Genomic DNA, 21,907 nt, shown 5'->3' on the forward strand with positions numbered 1-21,907 from the left:
CCACGTTGAGGCGGTGTCCCACATCCCACAACTAGAAGGACCTGCAACTAAGATATACAACTATGTACAGGGGGGGTTTGGGGAGATAAAGCAGAAAAAAAAAAAAAAAGATTGGCAACAGTTGTTAGCCGAGGTGTGAATCCTTAAAAAAAAAAAAAAAAAAAAAGAAGGTTGGCAACAGTTGTTAGCCTAGGTGCCAATCTTTAAAAAAAAAAACAAAAGACCCATAGAGCTCCCTCAACTCTCCCACCATGTGAGGTTACAGCGAGAAGATGGCCATCTATGAACCAGGAATCAGGCTGTACCAGAACCTGACCATGCTTGCACCCTGATCTTGGACTTCCAGCCTCCAGAACTGTGAAAAATAAATGTCTGTTGTTTATAAGCTACCCAATCTGTGATCTTTTATTATAGCAGCCCAAATGGGCTAAAACAGGCCCATATCTTAATCAGGTTGTTTGTTTTCTTATTGTTGGGTTTTGTTTTGTGTGTATGTGTGGGGGGGGCGAAGATTGGCCCTGAGCTAACATCTGTGCCAATCTTCCTCTATTTTATATGGGATGCCTCCACAGCACGGCTTGACGAGCAGTGCTAGGTCCACACCTGGGATCCGAACGTGCAAACCCTGGGCCACCAAATCGGAGCGTGCAAACTTAACCATTACGCCACCAGGCTGGCCCCTTATTGTTGAGGTTTAAGAGTTTGTTGTCCTTTATCAGTTATGTATCTTGCAAATATTTTCTCCCAGTCTGTGGCTTGTCTTTTCATCCTCTTGACAGTATCTTTCACAGAGAAGAAATTTTTAATTTTAATGAAGTCCAGCTTTTCAATTCTTCCTTTCATGGATTATGCCTTTGGTGTCATATCTAAAATGTCATTGCCAAAGCAAAGGTTATCTAGATTTTCTCCTATGTTATCTTCTAGGAGTTTTATAGTTTTGCATTTTACATTTAGGTCTGTGATCCATTTTGAGTTCTGTGTCTAGATGTATTTATTTTTGCATGTGGATGTCCAGTCGTTCTAGCACCATTTATTGAAAAGACTATCCTCCATCCATTGTATTGCCTCTACCCCTTTGTCAGAGATGAATTGACTACATGCATGTTGGTTCTCTCTTCTGGGCTCTCTATTCTGTTCCATTGATCTATTTGTCTATTCTTCCACCAATACCACACTGTCTTGATTACTATAGCTTTATAGTAAGTGTTGAAGTTTGGTAGTGTCAGTCCTCCAACTTTGTTCTTCTCTCCCAATATTGTGTAGGCTATTCTGGGTATTTTTTCCTTCATATAAACTTTTTGAATCAGTTTGTCGATATGCATAAAGTAACGTTCTGGGATTTTGATTGGGATTGCATTGAATCTATAGATCAAGTTGGGAAGAACTGACATCTTGACAATATTGATTCCTCCTATCCATGAACATGGAATATCTCTCCATTTATTTAGTTCTTCGATTTCTTTCATCAGAGTTTTGTAGTTTCCTCCTATAGATTTTTTTTCCAATTATTTTATTGTGGTAAAATACATGTAACATAAAATTTCTCATCTTGACCATTTTTAAGTGTACAATTCAATGGTATTAAATACATTCATGATGTTGTGCAACCCTCAGTACCATTCACCTCCATAACTCTTTATCTTGTAAAACTGAAACTCTATACCTATTAAATGATAGCTCCTATGCCCCCATCCTCCCAACCCCCGATAAGCATCATCCTACTTTCTGTCTCTATAAATTTGACTACCCTAAGCACCTCATATATGTGGAATCATACAGTGTCTTTTTGTGACTGGCTTATTTCACCTAGCATAATGTCTTCAGGGTTCATCCATATTGCAGCATGTGTCAGAATCTCCTTCCCTTTTAAGACTGAATAATATTCCATTGTATGTACATATGACATTTGGCTTTTCCATTCATCTGTCAATGGAAACTCAAGTTGTGTGCACATTTTAGCTATTGTGCATAATGCTTCTATGAACATAAGTGTACAAATGTCTCTTCAAGACCCTGCTTTCAATTCTTTTGGGTATATACCCAGAACTGGAATTGCTGGGTTGTATGGTAATTCTACATTTAATTTTTTGAGGAAACGCCATACTGTTTTCCACAGCAGCTGTACCATTTACATGCCCAGAAACAGTGCACAAAGCTTCCAATTTCACCACATGCTCTCCAACACGAGTTATTTTCTTTCTTCCTTTTTTTTATGAGGAAGATTCATCCTGAGCTAATATCTGTTGTCAGTCTTCCTCTATTTTGTATGTGAGCCACTGCCAATGCATGGCAACTGACAGATGAGTGGTGTAGGTCTGCACCCGGGGACTGAGCCTGGGCTGCCAAAGAGGAGTGCATCAAACGTAACCACTAGGCCATCAGAGCTGGCCCTCTGTTTTTTTTTTATAGTAGCCATAGTAACAGTGGATGAGGGTTCCCTTTTGTCCACATCCTCTCCAACACTCATTATTTCTCATCTTGTTCATTATAGCCATTCTGACAGGTGTGAGGTGATATCACATTGTAGTTTTGATTTGCATTTCCCTAATAATTAGTGATGCTGAACATCTTTTTGTGTGCTTGTTGGCTATCTGTATATCTTCTTTGGAAAATGTCTGTTCATATGATCTGCCCATTTTTTGATCAAGTTGTTTGTCTTTTTGTTGTTGAGTTGTATGAGTTCTTTATTTATTTTGGAAATTAACTTCTTGTCGGATATATGACTTGTAAATATTTTCTCTCAGTTGGTGGGTTGTTGTTTTGTCTTGCTCATGATGTCCTTTGTATTGCAGAAGCTTTTTAGTCTGACGTGGTCCCATTTGTTTATTTATTCTTTTGTTTCCCATGCCTGAGTAGACATGGTATTCAAAAAGATGCTGCTAAGACCGATGTCAAAGAGTGTACTGCCTATGTTTTCTTTTAGGAGTTTTATGGTTTCAGGTCTTACATTCACGTCTTTAATTCATTTGAGTTAATTTTTGTGTATGGTGTAAGATAATGGTTTACTTTCATTCTTTTGCATGTGGCTGTCGCGTTTTCCCAACACCATTTATCAAGAGACTTTCCTTTCTCCGTTGTATGTTCTTGGCTCCTTTGTTGAAGATTAGCTGTCCATAGATGTGTGGCTTTATTTTTGAGCTTTCAATTCTGTTCCATTGATCTGTGTGTCTTTGTTTGTGCCAGTACCATGCTGTTTTTGATTACTATAGTTTTGTAGTATATTTTGAAATCAGAGATTGTGATGCCACCAGCTTTGTTCTTTTTGTGGTTCTTTTTCTCATGACTGTTTTGGCTATTGGGGTCTTTTGTCCTTCCATATAAATTTTAGGATTATTTGTTCTATTTCTGTGAAGAATGTCATTGAGATTCTGATTGGGATTGAATTGAATCTATAAATTGCTTTAGGTAATATGGACATTTTAACTAGGTTTATTCTTCCAATCCACGAGCATGGAGTATCTTTCCATTTCTTTATGTCTTCTTTGATTTCTTTCAATAATATTTTCGAGTTTTCAGTGTATAGGTCTTTAACCTCCTTGGTTAAGTTTATTCCTAGATATTTTATTCTTTTTGTTGCGATTGTAAATGGGATTGTATTCTTGACTTCTCTTTCTTCTAGTTCGTATAGAAATGGAACTGATTTTTGTAAGGTGATTTTTCTGTACCCTGCCACTTTGCTGTAGTTGTTGCTTATTTCTAATAGCTTTCTGGTGGATTCTTTAGGGTTTCCTATATATAGAGTCATGTCATCTGCAAAAAGCAAGAGTTTTACTTCTTCCATTCCAATTTGGATACCTTTTATTTCTTTTTCATGCCTAATTGCTCTGGCCAAAACCTCCAGTACTGTGTTGAATAGGAGTGGTGAGAGTGGGCACCCTTGTCTTTTTCCTGTTCTCAGAGGGATGGCTTTCATTTTTTCACCATTAAGTAAGTATGTATGATGTTGGCTGTGGGTTTGTCATAAATGGTCATTTAATTATGTTGAGGTACTTTCCTTCTATACCCATTTTATTGAGAGTTTTTTTTTTAATCATAAATGGATGTTGAATCTTCTCAAATGCTTTCTCTACATCTATTGAGATGATCATGTGATTTTTATTCCCCATTTTGTTAATGTGGTGTGTCACATTGATTGATTTGCAGATATTGAACCATCCCTTTGTCCATCCCACTTGATCATGGTGTATGATCCCTTTAATGTATTGCTGCCTTCAGTTTGAGAATATTTTGTTGAAGATTTTTCATCCATGTTCATCAGCGATATTGGCCTGTAATTTTCTTTCTCTGTGTTGTCCTTGTCTGGTTTTGGTATCAGGGTGATATTGGCCTCATAGACTGAGTTAGGAGGCATTCTGTCTTCTTCAATTTTTTGGAATAGTTTGAGAAGGATAGGTATTAAATCTCCTTTGAATGTTTGGTAGAAATCTCCAGAGAAGCCATCTGGTCCTGGACTTTTGTTTTTTGGGAGGTTTTTGATTACTGTTTCTATCTCTTTACTTGTGATTGGTCTATTCAGATTCTCTATTTCTTCTTGGTTCAGTTTTGGGAAGTTGTATGAGTCTAAGAATTTATCCATTTCTTCTAGATTATCCAGTTTGTTGGCATATAGTTTTTCATAGTATTGTCTTACAATCTTTTGTATTTCTGTGGTATCCATTGTAATTTCTCCTCTTTTGTTTTTAAATTTATTTATTTATTAAATTTTTTTTTAAAGATTTTATTTTTTTTCCTTTTTCTCCCCAAAGCCCCCCCCCCCCCGCCCCCCGGTACATAGTTGTATTATGTTCTTCGTTGTGGGTCCTTCCAGTTGTGGCATGCGGAACGCCGCCTCAACGTGGTTTGATGAGCAGTGCCATGTCTGTGCCCAGGACTCAAACCAACGAAACACTGGGCTGCCTGCAGTGGAGCACGTGAACCCAACCACTCGGCCATGGGACCAGCCCCTATTTATTAAATTTTATTTAAAAGACTTCCATCTTTTTTTCTTAGTGAGTCTGGCTAAGGGTATGTCAATATAATTTATATTCTCAAAAAGCCAGCTCTTAGTTTCATTGATCCTTTCTACTGTTTTTTAGTGTCTATTTCATTTATTTCTGCTCTAAGTTTTGTTATTTCCCTCTTTCTGCTGACTTTGTCCTTTGTTTGTTCTTCTTTTTCTAGTTCTGTTAGGTGTAGTTTAAGATTACTGTTTTGAGGGGCTGGCCCCGTGGCCGAGTCTTTAAGTTCACGTGCTCCGCTTTGGTGGCCCAGGGTTTCGCTAGTTCAGATCCTGGGTGCAGACATGGCACTGCTTGTCAGGCCGTGTTGAGGCGGCATCCCACATGCCACAACTCAAAGGACTCACAACTAAAAATACATGACTATATGCTAGGGGAATTTGGAGAGAAAAAGCAGAAAAAAAAAAAAGATTGGCAACAGTTGTTAGCTCAGGTGCCCATCTTTAAAAAAAAAAGATTACTTATTTGAGATTTTTCTTGCTTATTGAGGTGGGCCTGTATTGTTATAAATTTCCCTCTTAGGACTGCTTTTGCTGCATCCCATAAAAGTTGGTATGTTGTGTTTTCATGCTCATTTGCTTTCAGGTATTTTTTTGATTTCTCCTTTGATTTCTTCATTGATCCAATGGTTGTTCAGTAGCATGTTGTTTAGTCTCCACATATTTCTGACTTTCCCAGCCTTTTTCTTTTTCTATTTTTTTTCTTTTTTTTAAAAAGATTTTATTTTTCCTTTTTCTCCCCAAAGCCCCCTAGTACATGGTTCTAGTTGTGTTATATGGGATGCCACCTCAGCGTGGCTTGTTGAGCGGTGCCATGTCTGTGCCCAGGATCCCAAGTGGCAAAACCCTGGGTCACCGAAGTGGAGTACGTGAACTTAACCACTTGGCCATGGGGCCAGCCCGTCTTTTTGTTTTTTTTTAAATGCAGTCATCCTTTGAGAAGATGAATTCTTTTTTTTTTTTTTTTAAAGATTGGCACCTGAGCTAACATCTGTTGCCAATCTTCTTTTTTTTCCCTTCTTCTTGTTTTTCTCCCCAAAGCTCCCCCAGTACATAGTTGTATATTCTAGTTGTGAGTGCTTCTGGTTGTGTTATGTAGGACGCTGCCTCAGCATGGCCTGATGAGTGGTGCCATGTCCGTGCCCAGGATCCAAACTGGTGAAACCCTGGGCCTTTGAGGCAGAGTGTGTGAACTTAAACAGTTGGCTACAGGTGGGCCCTGACTGTCAGTTTCTGTCATTCAGTATTTCAAATATACCCTTCCATTCTCTCCTAATCCTCTAAGGTTTCTGCTGAGAAATCTGCAGAAAGCCTGATCGGGGTTCCTTTGTACGTTATTTTTTTCTCTCTTGCTGCCCTTAATATTTTTTCTTTGTCATTGACTTTCCCCAGTGTTAATAGTATATACCTTGGAGAAGGTCTTTTTCCATTGATATAATAAGAAGTTCTATTGGCTTCATGTACTTGTAAGTCCAGTTCCTACCTAAGGTTTGGGAAGTTCTCAGCTATTATTACTTTGAACAAGCTCTCTGCTCCTTTCTCTATCTCTTCTCCCTCTGGAATACCTAGAATCTTTATGTTGCTTTTCCTAATTGAGTTGGACATTTCTTGAATAATTTCTTCATTTAAAAAAAAGTCTCAGTTCTCTTTCCTCCTCCACCTGAAGCATTTCTGTATTTCTATCCTCTCACTAATTCTGTTCTCCATAATGTCAGCTATATTTTTTTTTTTGAGGAAGACTGGCCCTGAGCTAACATCCGTGCCCATCTTCCTATACTTTATATGTGTGACGCCTACCACAGCATGGCTGACAAGTGGCGCACAGGTCCGCACCTTGGATCTGAACCAGCAAACCCCAGGCTGCCAAAGTGGAATGTGCAAACTTAACTGCTGCACCAGTGGGCTGGCCCCTGTCAGCTCTACTTTTTATTGATTCTAGTTATCTACAATTCTAATTATCTATGGATAATTCTTTTTTTCTCATTAATTGTGTTCTTCATATCCAGAATTTTTGTTTTTTGTTTTTTTTTAGAGTTTCAATCTCTTTGGTGAAGTATTCCTTCTGCTCATTAATTTTATTCCTGAGCTCTTTGAACTTTCTGAGTTTTCTTGAAACTCGTTGAGTTTCTTTATGATAACTATTTTGAATTCTTTGTCATTTAGATGGTAAATTTCTGTGAGCTCAGGATTGGTTTCTGAAGACTTGTAATTTTCCTTCTGCTCTGAAGTGTTAATGCAGTTTTTCATGGTGTTTGATGAAGTGATCCTTTGCTGGCAAATTTGTGGTACTATCAGGTGGCAGATCCCACCTGCCACTGCTTGGGGGGAGCAGGAGCTGTGTTTTCTGATCCTGTCCCATCCGCTGGAAACTGTGGGCTGGGCTACTCTGTGTTTGCCCGGGCTGGCCACAGCTAGTCTGCAGGTTGTGCTGACATGGGGAGGGCCTTTGCACTGGGCGGGAGGCTGGGCACCATAGGCAGGGCCTCTGTCCTCTGCAGCGGATCCGCTGAGCTGTGTGCTAGGTTGAAGGGGCGCCTACACAGGGGCTGAACTCCCGCTCAGTGGATCCCACAGGCTGCTGTGCTCTGCAGGCAGGGCAGCTTTTGAGTGGGTGGGGAGGCTTCTTGCCTGCGCTGTGCTAGGGTGGAGGGGAGCCGCCACCACTCAGTGTAGAGCATCCCCTCTACAGGGAACAGGGCCGCCGCGGAAGGTTGGGTGCTGCCGTGAGTTGAGCTGCAACTCTGAAAGTATTTGTGCAGGCTGGGCTGTCCCACCTCCTCTTACAGTTGCATGCAGCTGCTGCGTGAGGATCCACAAGCTGTCTGCTGCCACTGGGGAGGGGGAGGGGGAGGAGAAGGGGTGCATTTACTTAGTTCCACTGCTGCCCCCCCCCCCCCCCGCCCGACTGGGATCCAGTCCACCCACCTTCAGATGTCTAGCTGTGTGGATCGCTCAGAAGTCCTGCTGTGCTGTCCAGAGTCCCCTGCAGGTTAATGAATATCCATTTGATTATAACTTCAAGGGGAGAGACGGAGGCAACAACTGATCTGCCATGATGCTGACGTCGGCTCTGTAGTTTTCTTCTCCTGCAATGTCTTTGTCTGGTTTTGGTATTATGGGAATACTGGCCTCATAGAATGACTTAGGAAGTATTCCCTCTCTGTTCTTATCTTCTGAAAGAGATTGTAGAGAATTGGTGTCATTTCTTCCTTAAACGTTTTTTAGAATTCACCAGTGAACCCATCTGAGCCTGATGCTTTGTGTTTTGGAAGGTGATTAATTATTGATTCAACTTCTTTAATAGACGAGACCTATTCGGATCATCTGTTTCTTCTTGAGTGAGTTTGGGTGCATTGTATCTTTCAAGGAATTGGTCCATTTCATCTAGGTCATCAAATTTGTGGGCACAGAGGTGGTGGTGATATTCCTTTATTATCTGTTTAATGTCCATGGGATCTGTAGTAATGTTCCCTCTTTCATTTATGATATTAGTAATTTGTGTCCTCTCTCTTTTTTTCTTAGTTAGCCTGCCTCGAGGCTTATTGATATTTTCAAAGAATTAGCTTTTGGTTTCATTGATTTTTCTCTATTGATTTCCTGTTTTCAAATTCATTGATTTCAGCTCTAATTCTTATTATTTCTTTTCTTTTGCTTACTTTGGATTTAATTTGCTCTTCTTTTTCTAGTTTCCTGAGGTGGAAACTTAGATTACTGATTTTCAGTTTTTTTTCTTTTCTAATATATGCATTCAATGCTCTAAATTTCTCTCTAAGCCCTGCTATTGCTGCATCCCACACATTTTGATAAATTGTTTTCATTTTCATTTAGTTAAAAATATTTTTAAATTTCTTTTGAGATTTCTTCTTTGGCCCACGTGTAATTTAGAAGCATGTTCTTTAATCACCATGTATTTTGAGATTTTTTCCAGTTACTTTCTGTTATTGATTTCTGGCTTAATTTCATTGTGGTCTGAGAGTAGACATTGTATGATTTCTATTCTTTTACATTTAAGTTGTGTTTTATGGCTCAGAATGTGGTCTATCTTGGTGAGTGTTCCATGTGAGCCTGAGAAGAATGTGATTCCATTGTTGGATGAGGTGGCCTATAGATGTTAATTTTATCTAGTTGATCAATGCTGTTCTTGAGTTCAACAACGTCCATACTGATTTTCTGCCTGCTTCCAGGCAGAGGGGTGTTGAAGTCTCCAACTAAAATAATGGATTTATCTATTTCTCCTTGCAGTTCTATCAGTTTTTGCCTCATATTTTGATGCTGTGTTGTTAGCCAAATACACATTAAGCAATGTTCTGTCTTCCTGGAGAACTGACCCTTTATCATTATGTAATGCCCCTCTATATCCCCGATAACTTTCCTTGTTTTGAAATCTGTTCTGTCTAAAATTAACAAAGTTACTATTTTCTTCTGATCAGTGTTAGTATGGTATATCTCCAACCATTTCCTTTTAATCTGTGTCTTTACATTTAACGTGGGTTTCTTGTAGACAACATATAGTCAGGTCTTTTTTGATCCACTCTGACAACCTCTGTCTTTTGATGTGAGCATTTAGACCTTTGACATTCGAAGTAATTCTTGATTTGGTTGTATTAATATGTACCAGATTTGTTACTGTTTTCTATTTATTTCCCTTGTTCTTTATTAGTATTTTCATATTCCACTCTTTTTCTGCCTTTTGTGGTTTTAATTGAGCATTTTGTATGGTTCCACTTTCTCTCCTTTCTTAGCATATCAGCTATAATTCTTTTTTTAGTTTTTTTAGTGGTTGCCCTAGAGTTTACAATACACATTTACAACTAACCCAAGTCCACTTTCACATAACACTCTACCACTTCACGGGTAATATGAATATCTTATAATAACAAAATAACCCTAACTCTTTCCTCCTCTCCCTTTGCTGTCATTCGTGTCATTTATATACAAGCATACATAAATATATATATATGCACATAGCATTCATAATTGAATACATTGTTGCTATTATTACTTTGAACAAAATTTTAGATCCATTAAGAATAAGAAAAATAAAAGGTTTTCTTCTTTTTATGTGAGGAAGATTGTCGCTGCACTAACATCTGTGCCAATCTTCCTCTATTTTTTTGTATGTGGGATGCCACCTCAGCATGGCCTGCTGAGTGGTGTGTAGGTCCACACCTGGGATCTGAACCTATGAACCCCGAGCTGCTGAAGCAGAGTGTGTGAACTTAACCAGTATGCCACCAGGCTGGCCCCAAAATAAAAGTTTTTATTTTATCTTCTCTTATTCTTTCTTCGGTATTTTTCCTTTCTTTATGTAGATCTGAGTCTCTGACCTTATTATTTTCCTTCTCTCTAAAGAACTTATTTTAACCTTTCTTAAAATAAATAACAGGTCTACTGGCAAAAATTTCTCTCAATTTTTATTTGAGGAAATCTTGATTTCTCTTTCACTTTTGAAGGATAATTTCACAGGGTACAAAATTCTAGGTTGGTTGTTTTTTTTTTCTCAACAATTTAAATATTTCACTCCCCTCTCTTCTCTTGCTTGCACGGTTTCTGAGGAGAGTCCAATATAATTCTTATCTTGTTCCTCAATACGTAAGGTGTTGTATCCCCTCTGGCTTATTTTAGGATTATTTTCTTTATCTTTGATTTTCTGTAGTATGAATATGACTGACCTACCTGGGTGTAGTTTTTGTTGCTGTTATCGTTTTTTAGCATTTATCCTGCCTGGTTTTCTGAACTTCCTGGGTCTGTGGTTTGGTATCTGACATTAATTTGGGGAAACTCTCAGTCATTATTGTGTCAAATATTTCTTCTTTTCCTTTCTCCTTTCTTCTCCTTCTGGCATTCCCATTATGTGTATGTTATACCTTTTATAGTTGTTCAACAGTCTGTGGACAATTTCTGTGTTCTTTTCCATCTTTGTTCTCTTTGTTTTTCAGCTTTGGATTTTTTTTTTTTTAAAGATTGGCACCTGAACTAACAACTGTTGCCATCTTATTTTGTTTTTCTTCCCAAAGCCCCCCAGTACATAGTTGTGGATTCTAGTTGTGAGTGCCTCTGGTTGTGCTATGTGGGACACTGCCTCAGCATGGCTTGATGAGCAGTGCTATATCCGTGCCCAGGATCTGAACTGGCGAAACCCTGGGCCGCCGCAGCGGAGCACGAGAACTTAACCACTCCTCCACGGGGCTGGCCCCATTCTTCATTTCTGCTACAGTGTTTTTGAGCTCTAGCTTTTTGGTTCCTTCTTAGGATTTCCATCTCTCTTCTTACGTTGCACATCTGTTTTGGCAGGCTATCTACTTTATCCATTAGAGCCCTTAGCATATTAATCATAATTGGTTTAAATTCTTGGTCTGATAATTCCAACATCCCTAGTTGTCTGGTTCTGATGCTTGTGCTGTCTCTTCAAACTCTGTTTTTGCTTTTAGTGTGTCTTGTAATTGTTTCTTAATAGCCAGGCATGACATCCTAGGTGAAAGGAACTGCTGTAAATGGGCCTTCAGGGATGGTGGTGGTGAGATGTGGGGGCAGGGGGCGTGTTCTGTAGTCCCAGGATTAGGTCTCGGTCCTTTAGCGAGCCTGTGCTTCTGGACTGTGACCCTTACAAGTGTTTCTCAGGGTTTTTTTTCCCCACTTTAGGTGGGACAGGATCGCCAGAACTGTCTGGAGTTGAGTATTTCCCTTCACCAGGTCAATTAGGCTCTGATAAAACCCCAGCAGGTTAAATAGTTTCTTCTGAGGGCAGACCTTGTTAGGAAGAACAGAATACTTGCTGTATTTCAAAATGGTTCCTTTTCCCCTCCCCCTTGCCAGAAGCATGAGGGGATTTTTCTCCAATAATCACTGTGAAAAGCAGGTGGAACTCCTGGTTTTCCTGGTTTTTACCTGAGCGTAAAACTCACAAACATGTGGGGGTCCCCTGTGACTGGGTCCCCCTGGAGATTTTTAACTCTCAGAGTTGTCTACACTGAGCCCCCAGCAATTCTTCAATTACAATTCAGGTTTCCCTACCCCGCACTGGTTCCAATGGAGGTTTCGGCTTGTGGGTTCCTGCTCCGGTTGATCGTGACTCTCTCTATCTCTGTCTGTCTCTCCACCTTTGGGGGCGGCAGTTTGCTGTCCTCGCTTCTGTGACCTCACGGTCACAGGTCCCTGTCACTGTGTGACCTGTCCCTTGCTGTGACATCACTTCTCTTACAGATCTAAGAAGAATTGTTGATTTTTCAGTTCGTTCACCTTTTTCCTTGTTGTTAGGACAGAGCGGCAACTTCCAAGCTTCTCATGTGCTACAGAACTGTGATCTTTTATGTGGATGATTTTATCTTCCAGCAGAGGATGGTCCACCTCTGTTCTTTCAGGCTCAAACAGTCAGAACTGATCGCCTCACCCTGGTCGTGGGTTGAACTGGACTGGGGAGCGGCTCCAGTTTTACTAAGACTCTGTCTCCGCTTGTTTCATCCTCATTTCTCAGGCGTGATCCTCTGGGCTTTTGCATGAGAGCCGGGAAGCTCTCTGTCTCCCTGGTGTATGGCTGTGGGAGATTTTATTCTGCCTTTTGGAGGTTTTGAGTTTAGCTCTCCTGTCTCCCACCCCACATATCTTGAAAGTCAGGCAAACATCCTATGCTTCAGGCAAGCCCTCTTTCTCCAATTGGACTTTGTCTCCTAAACACCATGAGACCGTGGGAGACTTCACTCTGACTTTTAGGAGCTTCTAGAAGCCTCCAGCTCCCCATAACCACCAAAAGCTCTGCTGGTTTCTCTTTCTCCCAGTAGTGTCCCTTTGACTGAGCTAAGCTTTTGTGCCAGAATTGACAAATGCCCCCAGAGAAGAATATTTAGCCAGCGATCCTCAGCTCATTCAGGAAGGAAGGGCTCCTCCCTCTTTGGAATTTTAATTCATCTTGTTCATTCATAGCATCGCAGTCATAGTTTTCTGCTGTCTTTAAAATGATGATGCTTGCAATTTTTCTGGTTTTTTTTCCTTCTAATTTTTGCAGTGGGAGCCTTGGTCTGCTGGAAGCTTCTGTATTCTAGCTGGAAACAGAAGTCTTTTTGATCTTTTCTTGCATTCTGTAAATTCTTCTCCATTATTTCTTCAGATATTTTCTCCTCTCCATTTTTATGTTTCTCTTTCTGAAATCCTCCTGTCTGCATATTTTTACTTCCCCTTCTATCTTCTGTATCACATATTTTTTCTTTTATATTTTCTAATTTTTTTTGGTCTTTGTCTTTTTGAATCTTCCTTCTGGGAAAGTTGCTCAGTTTGGTCTTCCAGTTCATGAATGTTTTCTTTAGCTGTTTTTATTCTGTTTCACTCATCTGTCTGGACTGATCGGCACTTCTGGTTTTAAAGGGCTACTAAGGAATAATCAGACTGCTATATGCATTCATTCATTCATTCATTCATATATTCATCAAATATTGATTGAATGCCTACCTTGTGCCAGGGCAGGTAGGGAGAATTCAATCACCATCTATACAAAGGAGCCTTGCAATTTAAACCTCTAACTCAGACCCACATGTGCAATAGCCTACTTGACATTGGAGGCATCTCAAACTCAACACATCTGAAATTGAACCAGGGATCTTCCCCTAATCAAGATTCTACTGGTGGCAAGTGGCAGAACTCCAAGTCAAACTGGTTTAAACCATAAAGCAAAGTTATTGGCTCAGTTAACTGAAAAGTCCCAGGGGGTAGGGTGACTTAAGGCCTGGCTGATATTAGGGGCTCAAAAGGTATTGACAAGACTCAGCATCTGTCTTTCCATCTCTTGCTTCCGCTTTCTTCCCTGCTGACTTTACTTTTAGCCCTGCCCTCCTCACGTGGGGCTGAGATGGTCACCAGCAGCAACAGGCTTACGTTCTTCTAGCTCAGTGACTCCAGCACACAGATTTCTCTTTCCCAATAATTCCATCATCAGCCCCACGCTCAAGTCTTGCTGACTTTTCTCGGGTTTTGTCCTCAGCTATAAACCAATTATTATAATTTGGGGGAGGAATATTCGGATGGGCCAGACCTGGGTCTGGGGCCCACACCTGCCGTGGATGTTACATTCTCCAGCTTTGCAACCCAGTAGAGTAAGAGCCACTTTCCTCAGAGCTCCATCAAACTCCCAAAGAGGGACTCTCATCAGCCTGGCTTAGGACTCACAGCCTTTTCCAAAGAGATCTCTGTATCCTATTGCTTGGCCCAGGTCTGGTGTTGCCAGATTTAACAAATAAAAATACAAGACATTCAGTTACATTTGAATTTCAGATAATGAAGAAAATTTGAAGACCAGTATGTCTCAGGTATGCATCCTATACTTTATGTGGCAACCTTACCTGGGGCATATACCAACCCCTCAATGTGGGGGATGAGGTCAGCCACACCCCAAACACTCAGTTCGAGTGTGAGGAGGACAATTCCAAAAGGAAGAATGGAGGTGCTGTTTCCAGAAAGAAACATGGATATGGGCTGCACAAATGAAGGTTGCCCTTGACATGCTCCGTGCACACCTAGTTCCCTGCAACCCATTACCCTTTCCCCAGCTCCTTTATCCCTGCCAAGAGATCCCCGTTTGATACAGGAAGTAGATGGAGATCCCTTGACTTTAGGAATAGAGGCCCTTCCCTCAGCCCAGAGGAGAAATTATGATTAATCTAAACTACCAACGATAGTCCCCTTCTCTTTTGCTGAATGACTAATGTTAAAGAAAAATTATTCATGACACTTGTTGACGAGTAATAAAGGCAGACTTTATTCAAGGGGGCCTACTGCAATGGGGCTTTGTAGCAGGGGGGAGATCTGGATCAACTCTGAATATATCAAGGAAAAGTGGGGATTTATAGCCAAGGAGCAGGGTGGGGTCAGTGGACAGAAAATTACCATGAAGAAACCTCAGGGGTGAGGAAGGATTCTGGCGCAATCGACCTAAGAGGATTCTTGCTAAAAGTGGGCAATGCAGAGACGAACACAGAAGCCGAAAAGTCAGGGCATCGTTGAGAAGAGAATTCAGAGGAGCTTGACTAGAGTTTGTCAGGAAGAGAGTCTTCATCACTGATACAAATGTTCCTAGCTCCCTTTGTATCCAGGGATGGCCATGCAACCAGTTCTGGCCAATGGGAGGCGAGGAAAATTTGCTGGGGGAGATTCTGGAGTAGATTTCCTTCCCAGAAAAAAAGACAGAGGCTTTGGAGGGAAAGATCTTTTGCCCCTGTACCTTACTTCGTCTTACTTGGAATGCTGGTGTGAGCACATGATATTCGGAGCTGTGGCAGCCACTTTTGGATCATGAGACAAAAAACATAGGAGTAAAAAGCTAGCAGGCTAAGAATAATGGAGCTGAAAGGTGGGAAGAGTCTCAGCAAACTCTGGAGACTTCAACCTCCAGACTTCTTCTCTAAACAATAAAGAGCCTTATAGTTTAGCCTCTGCCTTCTGTTACTTGCAGCCAAATGCACTCTAGCTGATATATCCTTCCCTCAAGCCTGCTTCTCTCCTAATGTCCCACAGCTCAATGAATAATACCACCACCTTTCCTTTCATGCAAATGCAAAACTTTAGTGTCATCACTGGAACCTCCCTCTCCTCCCCTAGTCCACCCCCCAATTTTGTTGAGCTTCCTCAGTAACTCTGGAATCTGCCTCCTTTCTGCGTTTCTGCCTCCACTGTCATATTCCTGGTGAGTCCTCATTTCTTTCCTGGTCCAATTCACAAGCCTGCTATCCAATTCCTGCCTCTACTCTTTGTTCCACTGCAATATATTTCCAGTTGTCTTTTCAAAATATAAATTGATAATGTCACACAACCCATGCCATGCCAAAAAAGCCCTCAGTTACCTCCCCTTGCTCTTAGAATAAAGACCAACATCCTTAACAAAACCTTTAAAACCTGTATGCTTGGGCCTGCCCCAAGTCATATCTCATCCACACTACTTTCCTCTTAATATGAGTCTGTTCCCTTCTACCACAGGACCTTTGCACATGCTGGAATGCCTGGAATGATCTTCCCCACCTCTACTCTCCTGATCCACTCCTGCCCTGCCTTCAGATCTCCCTATTACCCCAGCTTTTTCAGGTAAGCCTTTTCCTGACCACCCAGACCCACTGTTAGACTTTCTCAGAGCTCGACAAAGTTCTCCTTGAATACAGTCCGCAGAGACCTTCTCCATTTCTCTCAAGACCTAGGAGATGTCCACAGGCATCTCTTCCCTGCGTCTCCCAGAATCCTGCCAGCACTCCCTTAAGCTCCTGAGATCCTTCCCCTCTGGGACAATCTTGCTGCTTTTCTTCTATTTGAGGCTTTCAAAATCAATGGGCTGCTAATTCTCCAACAGCAGTGGGAACAAAAGACAAATTAACATTTCGGTAGATTATTTTGACAGACGAATAATAAGGCAATTACATTCTTGTGTTGTCTTGACTGGGTTTTACAGGGCACCACCTAACCCAGATACGGGAGGTTCTTGAAGTACCTAAAGGATGAGGATGCTTGAACCAGGAGCAGAGGGAGAAGTACGGTCCAGGCAGAGGGAGCTGTATGTGCTGTTACATTAATGAAAGAAGGAAACCGTTAGACTGAGGCAGTTCCGAGGCTGCAGTGCCTACATAAGTAAACCAAAATCTAAGCCTGTAAATACCTCAAGGTTATGAAAGTGAAATCTCAGGACAGCCAATCACAAACAGCCAACTGGGGTCTAAGCTATAGCCAGTCAATCATTTCCTTACTTAGTGTCTTCCTTTTCTCTGTAAAACTTTTTCCCTGGCTCCCCTTGACAGAACCCTTCTAGCCACTTCCAGTTTGGCATGGCCCAGTTGCAACTGATTTTTGCTCCAATAAATTCCCCCCATTTGAATATGCCTTAGTTTGTCTTTTAACAATTCTGGTGTCAGAAGTGGGATCTGAAGGAGACCCCCAAAGGTCCCCGGAAACAGTGAGCAACCAGACGAAGGTACCTGCTGAGCTCATCTTGCTCCCTGCTTTCTCACCTTATCTGGAGGTCACGGGTAAGTCCTCTCAGATCTGAGCTCCACGGTTTTTGCATTTAAAAGAGCTCTCTGAATTTATTTGAGTATTTTGTTCTCCACACTGGGTCTGGGCTCGGACTGGGTCCAACTTAGAAATCAGACTGGGTTTGGGATTGGACTGGGACCTCAGGCTTCAGGTAATAAGGGAAAAAAATTAGGAAAGTGAGTTCCCCTCAGTCCAAACCGTCTGGGACTTCCCCATCTACCACCCTAGCTAACTATATGTATAAAAATTATGGGCCCCAAACCTGTGTTTTCCTGAACCAATGGTTTAACCTCACCAAGGATAACCCTGAATTACAGTGGCCACAGTGGGGAACTTTTAACCTAAATAAGCTTATCCATTTATGAGGTGCTCTAGAGAAAAAAGGGTCCTGAATTTCCCCAAAACAATGGCATGCATTTTTAATTGGTATGCAGAAGCTTCTAAGAAACTAAATGAATCAAAAATTGCCTCTTTAAAAGATTCTTTACAAAAGGCAAATGAAAAGCTTAAGCAACAAGCTGACGGTGAATCTAAAAAGAAGTTTATACCGGCTACCTTGACTCTGACAGCTCCAACCGCTCCTTCTCTCTACGCTCCTCTCCCTAAATATTTCGAACTTGTTAATCCCTTTAATTAATCGCCTTTTCACTTTGAAGATGAGCTAGAGGCTGAACAAATGGCCTTTAAGGGGAGGACCTCTGCTGAGTCTGGAATACCAGAAGTAACCATCTTTTCTCCATGACCAAAGGCTGAACTTAGGGCCATCATCAAAGATTTTTCCAAACCCTAAAGAGAATCCTCAAAAATTTTATGAGGGATTTAGAATTTTAATTGGAGATTACCATCTGGGACTCTTGGATCTCTATCAGTTTATTCATATGACATTAGGACCTGGCGATGTCTGAAAATGGATAGTTAAAGCCAAATGGGACCATCCCGAAAGCGACATTTAAAGACCCACATCCTAATCTCCCCGCCAGAATGGCCCAAAACATGCTAGAAAAACAGCGCAAGACCTAATTGAAAGTATTGATAAGGTATTTCCTCAAAAGACTGACTGGTCTGTCAATTTAATCCTGTAAAGAAAGAAAGGATGGAGCAGTCTCAGACTATGAAACAAGACTGGAAACTCTTTTTGCAAAATGTTCTGGGCTTTCTTTATTAAACGCAGGCACAGAAAACACCCTGACTTTCTTGCTTGTGCCTGAACCAAGTAGCCTAATAAAGAGACACAAGCCGGGCTGGAAAGCCACCGCTCTTGTTGAATTAACAGCCCTACTCGAGCATTTTGAATAAACCTTGGGGCAAGATAAAAGGAATAAATTTATGGTGCTGCAGTTACAACGGCTCCAAGGGCCGAGAGGACCTCCGCATACATTTCAGGTCAGGATCTGGAGGTCCTCCACTCAGCAATACTCTGCCCGGAAATGTGCCTGCGATGCAAACGACCAGGACCCTGGGAAAAGGGATGCCGCCTGCTGAACCCATCGTTTAACAGACCTCCACCAATTAGTCCAGACTGTTTTTCCACTGGAGAAGTGTTAAAAAATTTGATTACTGAAATAATAATAAGCGTTGATGGGCCTCCAAGGGATCTTCCGGTAAACTGCTCCCCGTGATACTTCCAAATGAACAAGGGGAAACTAAGATAAATATTAATGCAGAATCCTGTACGGTATTGGTGGGTCCTACGTCCACTTTATCTACATTAAACCTCACTTTCCTAAAACAGCAAATGTCTCAGAGCAAAGAGAATATTTTCATGGGTGGGGGCGATGGTTTCTAACCAAATTCAAAGGGTACCTGTGTCTAAGCCAGTCCAGCTGGCAGTGGGGCCATTTTCAGGAAGCCATAATTTCCTTCTCGTGACACTGCCCCGGTGAGCCTGTTAGGACAAGATTTGCTTTCTAAATTGAGGAGTTATATAAAATTTAACTCAGAAGGAGAAAAGATCTTAGGATTTCTTGACTCTCCGGAACCTGAACTGCTCTGCTCTCCGCAAGCAGGAATTGATGAAATTGAGACTCGAGAGTATGAAAGCCCCGATCTCTCAGAAGTGCCTGGATGCCCACGGGCTTCCTCCTCAACTGACAGAGGCAAAATTAAGAGTGCTGAAAATATCCAAATAGATCATTCCACACCCTGCCTAGAAAAACAGATCCTGAGTAGCATGGAAATGCTCTAGAAGACGTCCATGTTCCATGAGCCAGCACTGAAATTGTTCCAATGTGCAACAGGAGTGAACGCCACAAGACTGACTCTAATGGAATTCTTCACGATAATTCATATAAAAGACAGAATCAGGCACCTGAGCTGGAGCAACAATGTTTAGACCAACAAGGGTGCAAATTTAATATTAAATGAGGACTCGCTGAGGGCCTGGACGGCCACCTGGTTCGTCCCGGGTCCTTAAAAATGTCATTACTGAAAGCTCTCCATTCTGCAACTCATCATGGCACAAATAAGATGATCCAAATTGTGAAAAAGTATTGATGGGGTGATGGCTCCAAGGTCACAAAATTGGTTTACGACCAGTGTCTGATTTGTCAAACCCATAACCCTGAAAGACCCATTAAGGTATTAGATGGAACCAGCTACTGGGCCATTTGAACACTTACAAATGGATTCCATTCAATTGCCTCCTGCAATGGGTTATCGATGTGTTTTTGCAATTGTTTGTGTGTTCACAGGATGGAATGAAGCCTTGCCATGGAGAAAGGCTGACGCCACAACCATGGCTAAGAAACATTTAGAAAATATATTTCCTTTATGGGGCATCCCCAGAGAAATCTCCAGTGATAGGGGAACTCATTTCACCAGACAAATAATTAAACAGCTAAATAAGGCACAGCTGACACAATTGCATTACCATTGTCCTTACCAGCCTCAGTCATCTGGTAAAGTTGAACGGACAAATGATAACTTACAATTAAAGCTAGCGGGGCCGGCCCGGTGGTGCAGCAGTTAAGTTCGCACGTTCCACTTTGGTGGCCCGGGTTTCGAGGGTTCAGATCCCGAGTGCGGACATGGCACCACTTGGCAAGCCATGCTGTGGTAGGCGTCCCACGTATAAAGTAGAGGAAGATGGGCACAGATGTTAGCTCAGGGCCAGTCTTCCTCAGCAAAAAGAGGAGGATTGGCAGCAGAAGTTAGCTCAGGACTGATCTTCCTCAAAAAAAAAAAAAAAAAATTAAAGCTAGCTAAATCAACAGAATCAACTGGACTGCCCTGGCCAGAAGTTCTACCACTGGTTTTGACGGCAGTTAGGTCCACACCTTTGGGAAAGCATAAATCAGTGCTTTAAAAAAATAGTAACAGGAGACCTATGCCTTTGATGGTAGAACCACATGGGCCTCTTGTACTCATGAATTCTGACGTGACTCAGTATTGTAAAGCTTTAGCGCGTTACGCCAAAGTGTATTTCCACCAGGTGACGGGATCTTTCCTTAACTCTCTGACAGATGGTCAACCTTCCACAACTTAGAACCTGGAGAGTGCTTCTTCTGGAAACGACCCCTGAGAAAGACTTCTTTGCACTTTGTTGGAAGGGACCGTACCACGTTCTCCTCGCTACCCAGATGGCAGCCAGACTTCAGGGACTTGAACCTTGGGGTCCATGTCTCCCAGCGGAAAAGCGCTCCTCCAGACTCCTGGAACTACGTAGCAGCCGGAGATCTAAAGTCAAAGTTGACCCAGGAGATTCCTCCCCAGAAGCAGACGACGTCTTGAGGTGGACAGCTCTCCCAGGATCACGGGTCAAGATCTCCGTCTCCAATATGAAACCTTTATCCCTTTTGCCTATTTGCTTTTTGCTTTTGCTCCCCATTAATGCCTGGGGAGATAACACTATAATTAGGATTTCACAGTCAATAGCTACTGCAGAAAACGTAACCAACTGCTGCATTTGTCACACTAAACCAAAATCAGTAAATGAAGAGAGAGACCCCTTAGTTCACCCTATAAGTAATTTCACTGGAGTCCCAAATGCCACGGGAGGCTGAAACTGTTCTGCAGGTCCCTTTTTATAAAGTTAAAATACTAAGTCCACATACCCCCATTTCTTGCCTCAATTTAACCTAACCCTGGGATAGGAAAATGAGATACATTAAATATATATAAAAAGACACTGCAGGGGCCAGCCCTGTGGCCGAATGGTTAAGTTTGCCTACTCTGCTTTGGTGGCCCGGGGTTCACTGGTTCAGATCCTAGGCACGGACCTACACACCAAGTCATGCCGTGCTGGCATCCCACATAGAAGAACTAGAATGACTAATAGCTAGGATATACAACTGCGTACTGCGGCTTTGGGGAGAAAAAAAAAGAGGAAGATTGGCAACAGATGTTCGCTCAGGGCCAATCTTCCTCACCAAAAAGCATTAAAAAAAAAGACACTGCAGAACAATCAGTGTAAATCAGACCATTTGTAGGCTCACTGTCAGGCCCATATACTTAGGTGGTCTTTGTTTTTTTTTTAAAGATTTAAAAAAAATTTTTTTTCCTTTTTCTCCCCAAAGGCCCCCGCTACATAGTTGTATATTCTTCGTTGTGGGTCCTTCTAGTTGTGGCATGTGGGACGCTGCCTCAGCGTGGCTCGATGAGCAGTGCCATGTCCGCGCCCAGGATTCGAACCAAGGAAACACTGGGCCGCCTGCAGCAGAGCGCGCGAACTTAACCACTGGGCCACGGGGCCAGCCCCTAGGTGGTCTTTGAATATGTGATAATGCAGCATTTGAGTCTTGCTTGAGTGATGCTCACACCTCCATACTGACCAATGGGGCCAAAAATGATGCTCCTTACGAGGGAGCCCTATGTACACCACCTGGCCACTCCTTTATATGTGGAAGTTTTGATAATGGTCCCCATGCTTGGGCAACACATTGTCTTGAGAGCTGAAGGATGAAAGGACAACGT

General features: G+C 41.9%; 1 long non-coding RNA gene across 1 annotated transcript in view; it reads left to right on the forward strand.

The window, feature by feature from the left end:
• The window catches only part of LOC124229554 (uncharacterized), a 39,261-nt gene extending 18,056 nt beyond the window's left edge, over positions 1 to 21,205 (forward strand). Inside the window, exons 2-3 of the long non-coding RNA XR_006885898.1 lie at positions 15,956 to 16,060; positions 20,458 to 21,205. This is a non-coding gene — a long non-coding RNA (uncharacterized LOC124229554). The remainder of the gene's footprint in view (positions 1 to 15,955; positions 16,061 to 20,457) is intronic.
• Positions 21,206 to 21,907: the final 702 nt, after the last annotated feature.

This window comes from Equus quagga, chromosome 17 (genome assembly GCF_021613505.1).
Source record: "Equus quagga isolate Etosha38 chromosome 17, UCLA_HA_Equagga_1.0, whole genome shotgun sequence".
Lineage (NCBI taxonomy): Eukaryota > Metazoa > Chordata > Mammalia > Perissodactyla > Equidae > Equus > Equus quagga.